This window comes from Agelaius phoeniceus, chromosome 3 (genome assembly GCF_051311805.1).
Source record: "Agelaius phoeniceus isolate bAgePho1 chromosome 3, bAgePho1.hap1, whole genome shotgun sequence".
Taxonomy (NCBI): Eukaryota; Metazoa; Chordata; class Aves; order Passeriformes; family Icteridae; genus Agelaius; species Agelaius phoeniceus.
The window spans coordinates 4382897-4397789 of NC_135267.1; positions in this window are offsets into that span (position 1 = coordinate 4382897).

A 14893-nucleotide genomic window follows, 5' to 3' on the forward strand; every position below is an offset into this window, starting at 1 on the left:
CACCATCCTTCAGGCTCTGCTGGTGTCCCCTGTGGGTTGTTCAGGAGGGAGCAGCCACCTGTTTCTCCTGCAAATATTTGGTGTCTTTTTCAAGAAACGAAAGCATGAACTAAAACTTTGCACAGGCTGCTGAGTTTCTGCCCTTTTTGGGGAAGTGTCAAAGTTGCTGCCCTTATTGCAGTTGGTTTGGACTGAGAACATGTCAGCTTTTGTGATAAGCTGTTCATTTTTGAGATAAGCTGTTCATTTTGGAGATAAGATGCTCCAAGGGCTGGAGCCCCTCTGCTCTGGAGCCAGGCTGGGAGAGCTGGGGGTGCTCACCTGGAGAAGAGAAGGATCCAGGGAGAGCTCAGAGCCCCTTCCAGGGTCTAAAAGGGCTCCAGAAGAGCTGGAGAGGGATTTGGGACAAGGGATGGAGGGACAGGACACAGGGAATGGCTTCCCAGTGCCAGGGGACAGGGTTGGGTGGGATATTTGGAAGGAATTGTTCCCTGTGAGGGTGGGCAGGCCCTGGCACTGGGTGCCCAGAGAAGTTGTTGCTTCCCTGGAGGTGTCCAAGGCCAGGTTGGATGAAACCTGTGATGGTGGAAGGTGTCCCTGCCCATGGCAGGGGTGGAATGGGATGAACTTTTAAGGTCATTCCAACCCAAACCATTCTGTGGTTCAGTGCTAAGTTGTTTTTATATATCTGATGCTGAATGCAGCCAGGAAAGTTTCCCCATTTGAGACTTCCCAGAGAGTTCAAAAATCCCTTGTGTGCCCAAACCAGGCATGAAACAAACCCCCTCTTTTCTCATTGTATTTTTTAAGCATATCAGAAAAAATGAATGGTGTTTGCTGAGGCTTTGGCCTTTAGAGCAAAATCCAACACTACAGGAACAAGATAAGGAAATGGGTCAGGAGGCCTTGGGCAAACTTCACTTATCACTTGTTAAATCAGTGTTGATTGAATCATGGTGTGCCTGCTTCAGCACTGAACAGCAAATAGCTCTTAAGGCGGCCACTGCAGGGCCAACACCTATAGAAGAAAAAAAACAAGTTCCTATGTAAATTCATCTCCTACCATAATTTTTTTTATTGTCTAATTTATGCAGGTATGGCTTTTTTCATCTCCAGGGCTTAAAACCATCATTGCTTAGAAAAAGGGTATGAAATGCATGTTTATTTAATAACCAACTAGATCTGCTTTGCTTGGGGTAGCAGTGAATTGTGCTCCTCCCTGAACCTAAACCCTGTCCTGCTGGGCTGCCAGATCTCCTTTAGGGAATATCCACCCTGATTTTTCCTGATTCATCATTTTCAGATGCTTTAAAACACTATAATTTCACCGCTGAAGCAGCATTACAACATTTGCCTCTGAAGTTCTTTTATTCCTGGCTTTATTTCCCTCTTTGAGCATCATCCCTGGAAGTGTCCAAGGCCAGGTTGGATGGGGCTTGGAGCAACCTGGAATACTGGAAGGAATCCCTGCCCATGGCAGGGGTTGGAATGAAATGAGCTTTAAAGTTCCTTCCAGCCCAAGTATTTCTATGATTTTAAGATTTCTGTGACATGATTTTGCAGCTGACTCGCTCTCCTTGGCAGCAGCAGAGCATCTGTGAGGCCTTGATGATGGTTATTACATGGCTGCATCAGCTGCCAAGGTAAAATACTCACCCAGAGCAACTAAAACAGGATTTTGTAAAGCCTGAGAAATCCTTGCTGGAAGGGTTGGGCCCTGATGAAATCCTCACCTCTCCATGGGAGCTGGGACATCCTGAGCCCCAGTCCTCACACCACAAGCATTCAGTGTCTGCCAGAGTCACTGCATCCTTCCTCAATTCTGCCTCCAGCCCACCTGTGCCCCTCCTTCAGCCTGCCTCTGGCTTTCCTCGATCCCACAGGTGCTAAAGACTTATAAATTATCTGTAAAGCATGAAGAATTCACCAACTGAAGAGCAGCCTCTCAGATTTACACTGGAATTACCCCGAAGGGGGATGTGAGGCCATCTCCAGGACCTGGAGCACGTGGCTTTAAAAACCTCACTGGAACAGGCCTCAGGTGGGTTGTTGGCTAATTCTGAGGGATTTAGGCTTGTCTGGTGGAAGTTTGTTGACCAGATTTTTTTCCGTCCAGACAGAAAATCAGCTTTGCTGCCTCCTTGAGCAAGAGAGGCTGTCCTGGCTGGTGGGGGCTGTTTGCTTTTGGTGGGGATGGGAGATAATTTAAGGCATCAGGAGGCTCTTGGTGTCCTACACCCCCTGAACATCCATCAGCATCACCTTTAGCCTTGTGCTACTGATGCTGCTGAAGAGGCTGAAGGTTTCTTCCAGATCTGGAGGATCCTGCAAAATCCTCCCCCCTGCTTTCGGGAAATCCTTGAGAGCAGGGAGCTCTGAGTCCCCGAAAATTCAGCTCAGACAGGGAACTCCGGTTGCACAACGCCTCGGGCGCGGTGACTCAGCAGGGCTGGCTCACGAGGAGCCCTGTGACCGCAGGGAGGTGGCTCGGGAACAGATGACAGCAGCAAAAAGCTCCTTCCCACCCTGGCAGGGACACATCGAGACCTCCAGGGCTGAGCTGGCTGGCCCTGGATGGGTGTGGGGAGGCAAGGACAGGGATATTATCAATTCCTGCAAAGTTTACGTCCCTTTGCAGGGTGGCAAAATTGATCCTCAGTACCAGCATAAGGTAGAGTCCTTGTCTAGATTAAGCATTAATAGTTTGATGTATTTTTATTGAGAATTTCTTCTTGCTTCCCATGCTCCATCCATCCTGTCTTCCTGGGGTGTCTCCCCTCCTAATTCTTCAAGGAAACATCACCAGCTGTGCCCAAGGACTGCTCCCATCCTAAGGTGGAAAAGTTTTTCTTCATACGTGGCACATCAGAGAGGCAGAGAACAAGCTTGTTCTGTGTCTTGCTTGAGACAGAGCTTAGTAGACCTGTGTGAATGTCACTGCTCAGCATGGCCAGACCTCTGTCCCCACTCTCCCAGCAATTTTTGGCTGCAGCACTCCTGGAGTCAAAGGTGGAACTTGATCAGACCTGAATTTTCCTCCATGAATCTGACAGATTTTTGAATCTATGGGAACTTGTTTCATATTCTCTCTCTGCCCTGGCAAGGGATTGTGTTTTTCAGCTTTTGGGGCTGGGGCAGCTCCCCAGAGCTGTCTCCCCATTAATGTGGGGCTGGTTGGGGCAGCTGCTCCAGCCCCAGATAGTCCAGGAGGTTCCTTTTGGAAATGCCTTAACTCCAGGGCACTTCTGCCATGTGCTTTCCATACAAGGTGTCCTAGAATAATTTAGTTTGGAAAAGCTCTCTGAGATCAGTGAGTCCAACCATTCCCAGCACTGCCAAGGCCACCACTGACCCATGTCCCCAAGTGCCACATCCTCATGGCTTTTAAATCCATCCAGATGTGGGGACTCCACCACTGCCTTGGGCAGCTGTGCCAGGCTTGGAGAACATTTCTGATTGAATTATTCTTAATATCCAATCTAAACCTCTCCAGGTACAACTTGATGTCACTTTCTCTCATCCTGTCCCTGTTCCCTGGGAGCAGAGCCCAACCCCCCTGGCTGTCCCCTCCTGTCAGGGAGTTGTGCAGAGCCACAAGGGCCCCCCTGAGTCTCCTTTTCTCCAGGCTGAGCCCCTTTCCCAGCTCCCTCAGCCCCTCCTGGTGCTCCAGACCCTTCCCCAGCTCTGTTCCCTTCCCTGGATACGCTCCAGCCCCTCCAGGTCTCTCTTGTCATGAGGGTCCCAGAGCTGTCCCCATGGCTGGAGGTGCCCCAGCAGTGCCAGCACAGGGGCCAGCACTGCCCTGGTCCTGCTGCCACCCCAGAGCTGGGACAGCCCAGGTGCCTTTGTCCTTTTGCCCACCTGGGCACACCTGGCTCATGTCCAGCTGGGTCAGGTGTGCTCAGACACTTTGGAGCAGCCACTGTGATCTCTGTTCCCTTTGTGGCTCACGCCTGACTCTGCTCTTGCTCCTGCCATGCCCCAGCCTCCAGGGAATTCAGGAGTTCTGGGAAGTGCTCAGGACTCAGCTGCTCTGCCTGGTCACCTGATCCTGACCTCATCCTTCCCCTTCTTGCTGAGGTTGTGCGTTTGAGCCACCCAGCTGCAGTCTGTGTCCATCCATCCTGGCTTGTGACAGAAAGTGGGACCTGACTTCCCCTATGGGTCACCCACTGCCCAGATGACAGATGTAAGATGGGAACATCTAAGGATGAGGACCTTATGCTTCAAAAAGAAACTCCCAGCTGGCTCCAGAGGAGAAAATCCACTGAAAAGAAGAAGTGAGAGAGCAGTGGGGACAGTGACATGTGAGAATTTGCATCCAAAGTACAGAGGGAAAGCAAAACCCCTGTTCTGTGACCTTTGCTCTTCTGCATGACCAGTGTGTCAGTCCCTTCCAACCACAGCAACTTTGCCATCCTGGCTTTACTGGGAGAGCTCTGGGCACAGCTTTTTGAGGAAGTGTTTCACAATTTGGCTTTTCTCTGCAAGCTCAGAGATTTGCCATGGCCCAGATCAGAGCCTGAACTAGGAGATCACCTGAGCTCTTGGCTCCTCCTGCACTCACCTGAGTCTTCCTTCCAACACAGAGTTGGGAAGGTGTTTTCCCAACATTTCTGGCCAAGGAATGGGGCTGTGTTTGCCTTTGTCTGTTCCAGGAGATCCCCAGGTTCTCATTTGTGTCTGTGGCTTCATCTCTTGATGTCTCCTGCTCACGGCATGAAACACCCATGGGGTGGGAGGGTTCCTTAGGCCCAAACATTTGTTCTGTGTTGTTTTTGGATTGGAAAGGTGATACAGGGATGGAGGCTGTGTCTGGTACAGGCAGAATTTGGCTTTGGGGAGAGACCATTTCCTCTGCAGGGAGATTTTTGGTTTCCTCCTGGCAGAAGGGAAACTGAGGCAGGAAGGCTCCATCCCATGGTGAGCCCAGCTGGAGAAACCCACAGTGGTGGCCCATGGAGAGCCTTGCTGCAATGATTTCAATTTCATTGTGCTGCTGGCACCCTCTGACTGCCTGCAGAGCCAGAGGAGCTGCTGGCTCCCAGCAGGAAGGGAAACCTCCCAGGATTCTTCAGAAAAGGGCGTTTTTGGTGCTCCAGTGAAAGGTTATCTCAGCAGGCTCCGTGCCAGGCTCTGGTGACGTGGGAGGGTCTGTCACATGCCACCAGCCAGTAGGGACCCATTTTCTCCTGGTAACCCTGCTTTTCCCTGTTCTCTGCTTTGTTTATACATGAGCCTCAGGGGGGAAATGGAAATAGGAGGAGAACTGGTGGGACTGGAAATCGGGGTCATTCCTAAGGAGCTGGGGCAGGAAGGGCAAAGTGCCAGGAGGGTTTTCTGATGTCAGCAGCAAGGGACCCGTGAGATGAGTACCTGGACCTCTTTGGGATGTGGAAGAAACTGGAAGTATATTGGATTTAATTTTAATTTTAATTAAATTAGAATTAAATTTTAATTCTTCATTTTAATTTTCGATTTTATTTTAACTTTTATTTTAATTTAAATTTATTGTAATTTTAATTTTGATTTTCATTAAATTAGAATTAAATTTTAATTCTTAATTTTAATTTTCGATTTTATTTTTATTTTTATTTTTATCTTTATTTTTATTTTTATTTTATTTATTTTATTTTAATTTAATTTTAATTAAATTAGAATTAATTTTTTAATTTTTAATTTTAATTTTAATTTTCGAATTAATTTTTATTTTATTTTATTTTATTTTAATTTAATTTAATTTTAACTTTAACTTTAATTTTATTTATTTAGAAAAAAAAAATTGCAGGACAAGGGAGCCAACAGGGAGTTTCCTGGGGCAGAAGTGACTTTCCTGTAAGAAGAGACATGCTATGCCATTCATCCCAGCAAGATGAACCTTAGAAAGTCTGGGTTTGCTGGAGAAGGCCAGACCAGAGGGAAAACCTGTCTGGTTCAGGCTGCTCTGGTTTTTGATGCCATCTCGTGGTCTGGGAAGGTTTTACAGAGGGATGTGTGGAGCATATTTCCTTGGCTGAGCAGAAAACTGTGGACTTGGGCAGCTCCTGCTGTCACTTCCCTGGCAGAATGGTGCAATCTGCCCCTAGCCCTGTCACTTTGAGCAGGTTTCATTCCTGGAGGATGATTTCCATCACCTTATCCCATGTCTGTTTGGGAATTGCCATCCTGAGTACCTCGAGGGAGCTGGGCTGTCTCATCCCATCTCATTTTAAGCTCCAAGGGCTGGAGCCCCTCTGCTCTGGAGCCAGGCTGGGAGAGCTGGGGGTGCTCACCTGGGGAAATGAAGGATCCAGGGAGAGCTCAGAGCCTAAAGGGGCTCCAGCAGAGCTGGAGAGGGACTTGGGACAAGGGATGGAGTACAAGGCCAAGGGGTAATGGCTTCCCAGTGCCAGAGGGCAGGGATAGATGGGATATTGGGAAGGAATTGCTCCCTGGGAGGATGGTGAGGCCCTGGCACAGGGTGCCCAGAGAAGTACCCAGCACAAAAAGACAAAACACATTCAAAACCCAAAATTCCAGAGGCGAGTACTCCAAGAGTAAAGAGGAAGCTGAGCACCATAAAACCCCCACGTCCATGAGGTTTTGTCCTGTGTTGCTGCAAGGCTTTGATTGCCCAAGAGCAGCCCACGTGCTGTGGTGTGCAGCAGGAATCTCTGCACAGCTTGCTCAACATCTGCAGTTGCAGGGATTGGAGGGAGTGCCTCCAGGCTGGCACAGGCAAAGCTTCCAGCTACAAGCAGATCTTCCCAGGGATGCAGAAAAGTGAGGAGCAAACGCTGTCCTGAATGATTCTGGAGGTTTGGGGGAGGTTTTGTGCGCTGTTCTCCTCTGGTCTCACTGATACAGGAGAGTGTGGGGGTGACAAAGATTTTTTAGGTACTCAAATGAGCCAATCTCACTGGTATCTGTAAGAGTTCCCAGTTTAGGGTGACAATCCTTGTGGGTTTAGAGAGACAGGTGACAAAAAAATTGATTTGAACATCTCCTGGATAGAAAAAAAAGTGGCAGCATCTCTCCCTGGAAATCTCTTTTTGGAGATGAGGATTGTAAAGGTTCCAGAGAGGAGCAAGACCCCAGCACAGGGACAAGCACAAAGGTGCTAAAGACTTATAAATTATCTGTAAAGCATAAAGAATTCACCAACTGGAGAGCAGCCTCCCAAATTTGCACTGGAATTACCCCGAGGGGGCATGTGAGACCATCTCAAAGCAGCCACACAGGGCTGGAGCCGGGCTCCAGGTTTTCTCCCATGGCTGATCTCCAAGGTGGCTCCACCCCTGCTGCCTCCCCAAGCACTTTCCGACCTGCCAAATCCTTCTGATAAATATAGCAGGAGGAAGGCAGCAGGTTTGGCTGGGGACAGGCAGAGGGAACTGGTTCTGGGACAGCTTTGTGGTCATTGCAACAGAGTCACGTGTACGTGCTTAAACCAAGACCTAAGCCTAAAGTTATGCTGTCCTGGGACTTTGGAGAGGTCTTGGGGTTTGGAGGGGAAGTTGGCAGCTGGGTGTTTTTCTCAGCTGATGGGGTAACAAGTCAGCTGGATTGGAATGGGCTTTTTTTAGCTTTGAGGTGATTTTTCTCTCCAGGGAACGGGGTGGCAGATGTCCCAGCACACGGCCGTGGTCATGGCACAGTCACGGAACCATGAATCATTAGAATGAATTTAATGGAATGGAATGGAATGGAATGGAATAGAATAGAATAGAATAGAATAGAATAGAATAGAATAGAATAGAATAGAATAGGAGTAGAATGTCACTATCTCCAGCTACACCTGTGCTGAAGGAGTAGCTGTGATCTTCGTTTCCCTCCTACCCCCCATTTTTCCTCAATATTCCATTATTCCTCAATATTCCTCTTCCAGGGTCTTTTATTTATCTGCCAAGGCATCACTTGGCTGCAGGAAGTTCCTGGCATGGGGAAAGAGGTGGTGACTCCTGACTGCAGCCTCCACTGTGCCGAGTCCCCTGGTCACCTGCACTTGGGATGTACCTCAGGGTCTGAGGGCTGACAAAACACCATGGGGTCTTCCAAGAAGGGCCTTGCTGCATTTTCCAAGTATCTGCAGCCTCTCCAAGGACTTGTACCTGGCAAACTCTATTTGCTGGTAATTCCAAGGGCCATGAGCTCCTGGGACTGCCCCACTAAGGGTGGACATCACCCATGGAAGTCCCCACACAGCAGGCAGCTGTCCCATGGGATGGGCTGAGACACCAAGTGCCTCTTGTCCCATCTCAGGGGTAAAGGATAGCCCTGAGTCTGTCCAACACTAGGCACAGGGAGGTCCTAACCCTGAACTGGCACACACCCAAGGCAACAAACACCACAAAAAGAGGGGATCCTCTCCTAGGAATTGCTGTGACTCTCCCAGCATTGTCTCCCCATGGCCTTGAGCATCTCCCTGGCCGCTGTGGTGCTGAGCTGCACGTTCCAAGGTGAGCGAGGCTGGACAAACAATTGCCCCCCAAAACAGCACTGGCGCCTGCTGGGGAAGCCCAGACTGCTGTTTGTGCCAGAAGACACACAAACATCTCAGAAAACAGCCCTGACCTCCTCCTCCTTCCCCCTTTTTCTGCTTATCTCTGCATCCCTGGGGTAACCCAGAGCAGAGATATTCTGGGAGCCCAGCACTGCCGTTTCCTCCCGGCGCCGTTTCCTTCGGCGCGGGGTCAGCGCCGCCACCCTCTCCTGACAGGACCCCATGGGATGCCCATGGTCCCCTGGGATGCTCAGGGCTATCTCTGGGAGGACATCAGCCAGAGGAGGAGGAAACCCTTCGACAGGAGCTGATGGTCCAGGAGCCGGGCAGGCTGGAGGGTGCTGAGCGAGGAAGAAAAACAGGAAAGTGGCTGCAGATAAGGAAAAGGACCTGGAAGAGGAATACTGAGGAATAATGGAGGGTAGAGAGGGAAATGAGGATCACAGCAGACGTCGTGCTGCGAGAGGAAGCTGCTGAAAGGGAAGCAGACCAGAAATATCCTTCTCATTGTAATGGGGAAAGGGTCTCAGCCTCCCAGCACAAGGGTGCTCAGCAGGTCTGTGTGCAGGGGTTGTCACACGCCCACAGGTCATACCTGAATGGGAAACTCCGAAAACAGCCCTGTGAGAAAATGGTAATTAGCCTGTTGTGAAGACTGCTGATTAATCTGTTAGTGGCCTGTTTCCCATTGTTCTCAAGCTACGTCAGGGAAGGTATAGGTTGGAAATTAGGAAGAAATTTTTCACCTAAAGAATAATAAAGTACTGGAATGTTCTTTCCAGGGAGGTGGTAGAATCACCATCTCTGGATGTGTTTAAAAAAAGACTGGACATGGCACTTGGTGCTATGCTCTAGTTGAGGTGTTAGGGCATAGGTTGGACTTGGTGATCTTAGAGGTCTCTTCCAACCTCATTATTCTGTGATTCTGTGATTCTGTTGTGAGACTGAACCTCGTGTATGCTGTCCCTAACGAGAGACAGTCCTGGGGACAGGGACAGTTCTGGAGGCTGGATGGGGCTCTGAGCAGCCTGGCCTAGTGGAAGGTGTCCCTGCCCATGGCAGGGGTTTGGAACCAGATCATCTTTAAGGTCCCTCCCAACCCAACCCATTCCATGACTGTATGATTCTATGATTCCATGTTTCTATGACCGGGTGTGAACCAGTCCCTTGGATCCTGCTGGGCTGGAACAAACCAGAGAGAGGAGCTTGTGTCCATATCCCAGGTGTGTCCTGCCTCAGGTTCCCTGTGCAGGTGCCCTGCTGTTTAATCTCAATGTGGCAGAACACAACAACTGCATTTCCTGGCTGGTTTCTGCAGTCACCACCACTTTCTGCTGATCCCTCGGGCACTGATCACTTCCACATTCTCACTTTGGAGCAGGTCACACTTGTGGCACATGGAAATCTCATCATTACTCCAAGACTCTGCCTTTCTTCTCCATTTACATGGATAAAACCTCAATCCACATCCATCCTGATCAGCCATAACCTGTGGAGGAACCCTCCCCAAAACACAGATGGGTGCAATGGAGGCAACACCCAACCTGGTGTTCCTTCAGAATCATTTCTCTGGGACCTCTTCCCCACAGGAGCCTGCTGGGAATGTCCTGATGGCCAGACTGTGCTGAGGGCTTGTTCAGCTCTGTGCTCACTGGTCAGTGTTAAAAGCAACGAGTGGCTAATTTAAAAGTGCAGACAAATTTAATTCCCTCCTGGATGGGAAGGATTATCCCTGTCTTGCCAAGGTAACTTGGCAGCAGTGAGGGTCTGGTAGATGATAACCCCAGAAGGGAAGAGGTCAATCCTCCAGACACAGCAGAGGTTGAGGAGACCTCCACAATACCAGCATCCCCCGGATGAGATGACATGCAGAACACCAACTCTGCTGGCAGACAAGAGGTGTGTGAGCAGAGGAGCCTGAGCAGAATCATCCCAGTGACCTGATCCAGGAGCCACCCCTGACAGTGCTGGGGATGGAAGCTGAAATTCCAGCCTCAGAGTCACATGCCCACAGGGAACTTGACCAGGATGTGGTTGGTGACACATCCTGGATATGAGAAAGTGGTGCCTGGGACAACTGTGATACAAAACTGCCACTAATTAGGGAAAAAAAGAAGCACTCAGCGAGTTTTTGTGCATGGGCTGCAGAGAGGAGCAGCCCCTCTTTCTCTCTCCAACATAAAAAGAATGAAGTGAGAGATATATGTTGAATCCATGTCCCCTCTGGAGTCATCAGCACAGAAGAGACATGGACCTGTTGGAGTGAGCCCAGAGGAAACCATGGAGATGCTCCAAGGGCTGGAGCCCCTCTGCTCTGGAGCCAGGCTGGGAGAGCTGGGGGTGCTCACCTGGGGAAATGAAGGATCCAGGGAGAGCTCAGAGCCCCTTCCAGGGTCTAAAAGGTCTCCAGAAGAGCTGGAGAGGAATTTGGGACAAGGGATGGAGGGACAGGACACAGGGAATGGCTTCCCAGTGCCAGGGGACAGGGTTGGGTGGGATATTTGGAAGGAATTGTTCCCTGTGAGGGTGGGCAGGCCCTGGCACTGGGTGCCCAGAGAAGCTGTGGCTGCCCCTGGATCCCTGGAAGTGTCCAAGGCCAGGCTGGATGGGGCTTGGATCAGCCTGGGATAGTGGAAGGTGTCCCTGCCCATGGCAGGGAGGTGGAACTGGATGAGCTTTTAGGTCCCTTCCAACCCAATTCAGTCCTGAAAAAACTGATTTGAACAGAACCTGACCTTGAACACTCCCAGAGATGGGGCAGCCACAGCAACCTGTTCCAGGGCCTCACCACCTGCATTGCAAAAACTTTTTCTCATATCTAATCTTAATTGACTCCCCTTTAGTTTAAAATCATCACCCCTTGTCCTGTCACAGCAGGCTCTGCTAAAAAGCTTCTCCCCATCTTTTATTCCACCTCCTTCACCCACAAACCAAATTTCTTGCTCTAAGGCTGATGAGAGAGTCACTGCTGCAGATCATCCATGAGAAACCCACTCATCTCTGCCCCATGCCCAAGTTACAGAAACTCCCTGCACATATTTTGGGATCCACTTTTACCTCAGGATTGTCCAGCTGGTGACTGACGATGCCTGGTGGGATGACTTCCCCTCTCTGAAGACATTTTTGCAGTGTTCCACCACGTGACTCTGGTGAGTGACAGGGCTGTTGTGGGGGCTGATAACTGGATTAGCTGGAGCCAGAATTGCTTCTGCCTACAGTCAGCGGTGTCGGAACTCAGTGCATCCCTCTGGGTGTCCAGAGTTGCTGAGGACCCCGCCGGGGGGCTCGGAGACCCTGGCATGCTGCCCAGAACACCTGGGGATTTGATTTTGACCCCTGGAGCAAGTTGCCAGCTTTGTATGAGGACGTGAAAGTCACACAGGTTTGAATGGTGTAATAACAAAATGATCACAGGGTGAAAATGTAGATTTTAGGATTTTTGGTGTGGGGGTTATGGGGACAAGATGGAGGAATCTGGGCATGTCCAGCCTTTCTTCTTCTTCTTCTTCTTCTTCTTCTTCTTCTTCTTCTTCTTCTTCTTCTTCTTCTTCTTCTTCTTCTTCTTCTTCTTCTTCTTCTTCTTCTTCTTCTTCTTCGTCTTCTTCTTCTTCTTCATCTTCTTCTTTTTCTTCTTCTTCTTCTTCTCCATTTTCTGCAGTGAAGTTGGCACTTTGGGATTGGTTTAGAGTAGAAGTGCACTGTTTAACATAGGTGATAGGTACTGGGAATTAAGTGTAAATATGATATACGTAGTTTGTAGTATGAAAGGACAACACCGCCTCGGGGGCGGTCAGAGTGCCTGTGGCTGCCCTGCAGAGCAGATCTTGGCTGGGCAGAAAGAAAATTTTATAGATAAGAATTAATAAACAACCTCAAGACTGAAAAGTGAAGAGTCCAGACTCGTTCTTCAGTTGTGCGGGCCGAAGCAGAGACATCCTGCACATCTCTCAGCAATTATCAACAGCAACCCAAGAAGCAGGACCTCGGATCATCCCCCACCGTGTCAGCTCACAAAACCCAAAAACCCCTTTTGCAGCCTGTGCTGAGCCCACCGCAGTCTGTCAGCCCCCAGGGGACCCTGCTAATGAGCTGTGCTTGAAGAGCAGCCTCTCCCAGCAGATAGCAGCTCCTGAGGGAACAGGCAGCCTGGGAGCCACGATGATGATGGTGAAACCTCCCATTAATCACAGGAGCACAGCCACCACCTCCCCATCCCAGCTACCAGAACCAGTCACAGCCCCAGGCAGACAAAACATCCACGTTCTCCCCCTCCCATGTGTTTTCCCTCCATGTGCTCTGTGTCAGGAGTTGTCTGGTGCTCAGATAGGGCTGCCCCCGGGCCGTGGATCATACATTGAAGGATTGTGTTGTCATCCAGCCTCATCCTTGGAAGCATCAGCCTGGAGGGTCCATAAATCCGTAACTGTTCATGGGGCAGAGAGTCCATTGTGCAGATCCTAACAGGCAAATCCATAACTGTCCTCCTCGGGGAGATAAAGCTGTTCCCATGCCAGCAAGGGGGACCTCAGCTTCACCTTTGCTTCCAGAGCTGGTTCCTTTGGGCCATCACCTCCCCATGGTCTCAAGACAGCACTGCCAGACTCCTCACCTTGAAGTAAAACCAGGGCAGCATCTTCTTGGGCTTTCCTTGAAAGCAGCAGCCTGGAGGGAGGGATTATTTAATTTCTGTGTTTTTCACGCCAACACAAATGAAATGTGCTTCATTTGAAGTGGCTGCTATGGGCCAAGCAGACACCCAGATCTTTGGGAGAAAAGGGGCTACGGGCAAACTTGGGATATGCATGAACTTGGAATAAATGTAGTGATTTCCAGAGCAAATGTACAGAGCCTTTGAAATTAGGAAGAAATTCTTTACTATAGGGGTGATGAGGCTGCCTAGGGAAGCTGTGGCCTCCCCTGTCCCTGGAAGTGATCCAGGCCAGGCTGGATGGGACTTGGAGCAACCTGGGATAGTGGAAGGTGTCCCTGCCCATGGGAGGGGGGTGGAATGAGATGGTCTTTCAGGTCACTCCCAACCTAAAACAATCCATGATTCTGTGAGATCACATCTGTATCTTTAGTTTGACCTGCAGACCTCACTGGGGCGTGTTGCCCTGGCAAGGGCTGCCAGCTCCACATCTCTATTGCCAAGTTTTGTACTTTCCTAAAATCTTCCCATCACCCAGCTGCAGGTTTGGTTTTGCCCCCACACCTCCTGCAGCACAAACTTTGCTGTTTCTTGGTGCCTCAGGACCACGGCATCAGATCTTCCAGTCTTAGAAAAATCATCCCCTACTTCTGCTCCCTCCACCTCCTTCAGATGAAGACAGGAATGGGCTGGCTTCAGGTTTTACCCTAAAAACCTGGGTTGTAGGCCCAGAACTTGAGAAAAGTGGCAACAGCAGAAACCCAGTGAGATGCAGCACACAGCTCACAACCACAGATGCAGTGCTGGGGTCCCAGTAGCTCTGTTGTGGTCTGACACAGCCGAGATGTTTTCCACATTAATGTCTTTCCTGCTGGCTGGAGCTTCCCCCTGCCCTGGGAAGGATCTGCCTGACACCAAGGAGGGGTCAGACCCCTTGGGGTCCTGCTAGCCCAGCCAACATCCTTGCAGAGGCTCCGCTCGTTTGTACATACACCCATATGAATTAAGAGATGCTTTTGCAGGAAGGATGTTTTCGGATCTTCCCCAAGGAATTTAGGACTGGCTCTACTGGGTCAGGAGGCCTTGGGTCTGGCACAACTGCTTTGACAACACAAAACCCTCATTTTCCTCTCCTTCCCCCATAGATATGGGATCATGGGGTGGGTGGAGGATGGGCTGGGTGGGCCTTCATGCCCATGCACCTCCCCTCCCTCCCTCCCTCCTCCTCCTCCCACTCCCCATCACCCTCCCCTACCCCTTCCACTCCTCTCAGCCATGATAAGCTCGCTGATGGAAAAAATGTTGTCACACATATCTCACTTCCAGTGTGTGGGAGTTGCTGATAACAGCTCAAAGATCTGGACAATAAAGACTCCTGACAGCTTTCGTGTCCATCCCAGGCATGGGGGGATAGTCCTGGATGACGACCTGAATGATTGTGGGATTTGGGGAAGGGTCCTGCAAGCTGTGATGCTGGGGAGGAGGCTGGAGAGGGAAAAGGGCTCATCCACCCTCCCCATTGGGGGTGCAAAGCCATTCCCCTGCACATTCCCCAAATTCCACCCTGCTCTGGGGCATCTCCAAACTGAGAGCCATGAGATTTTGGCTTCAGGTGGCTTTGCTGTTGTGCTGGGGAGCAGCCCAGCAGCTGCTCAGCACCGTGTTTGTTTTGGAGCCTCCCCACCAGCCAGTGCTCCCTCGGTGGGGAGAGGGGGCTGCGCTGCTCCAGTGCTGCCGTTCTTCCACGTGGAGCTGCTGAAAGA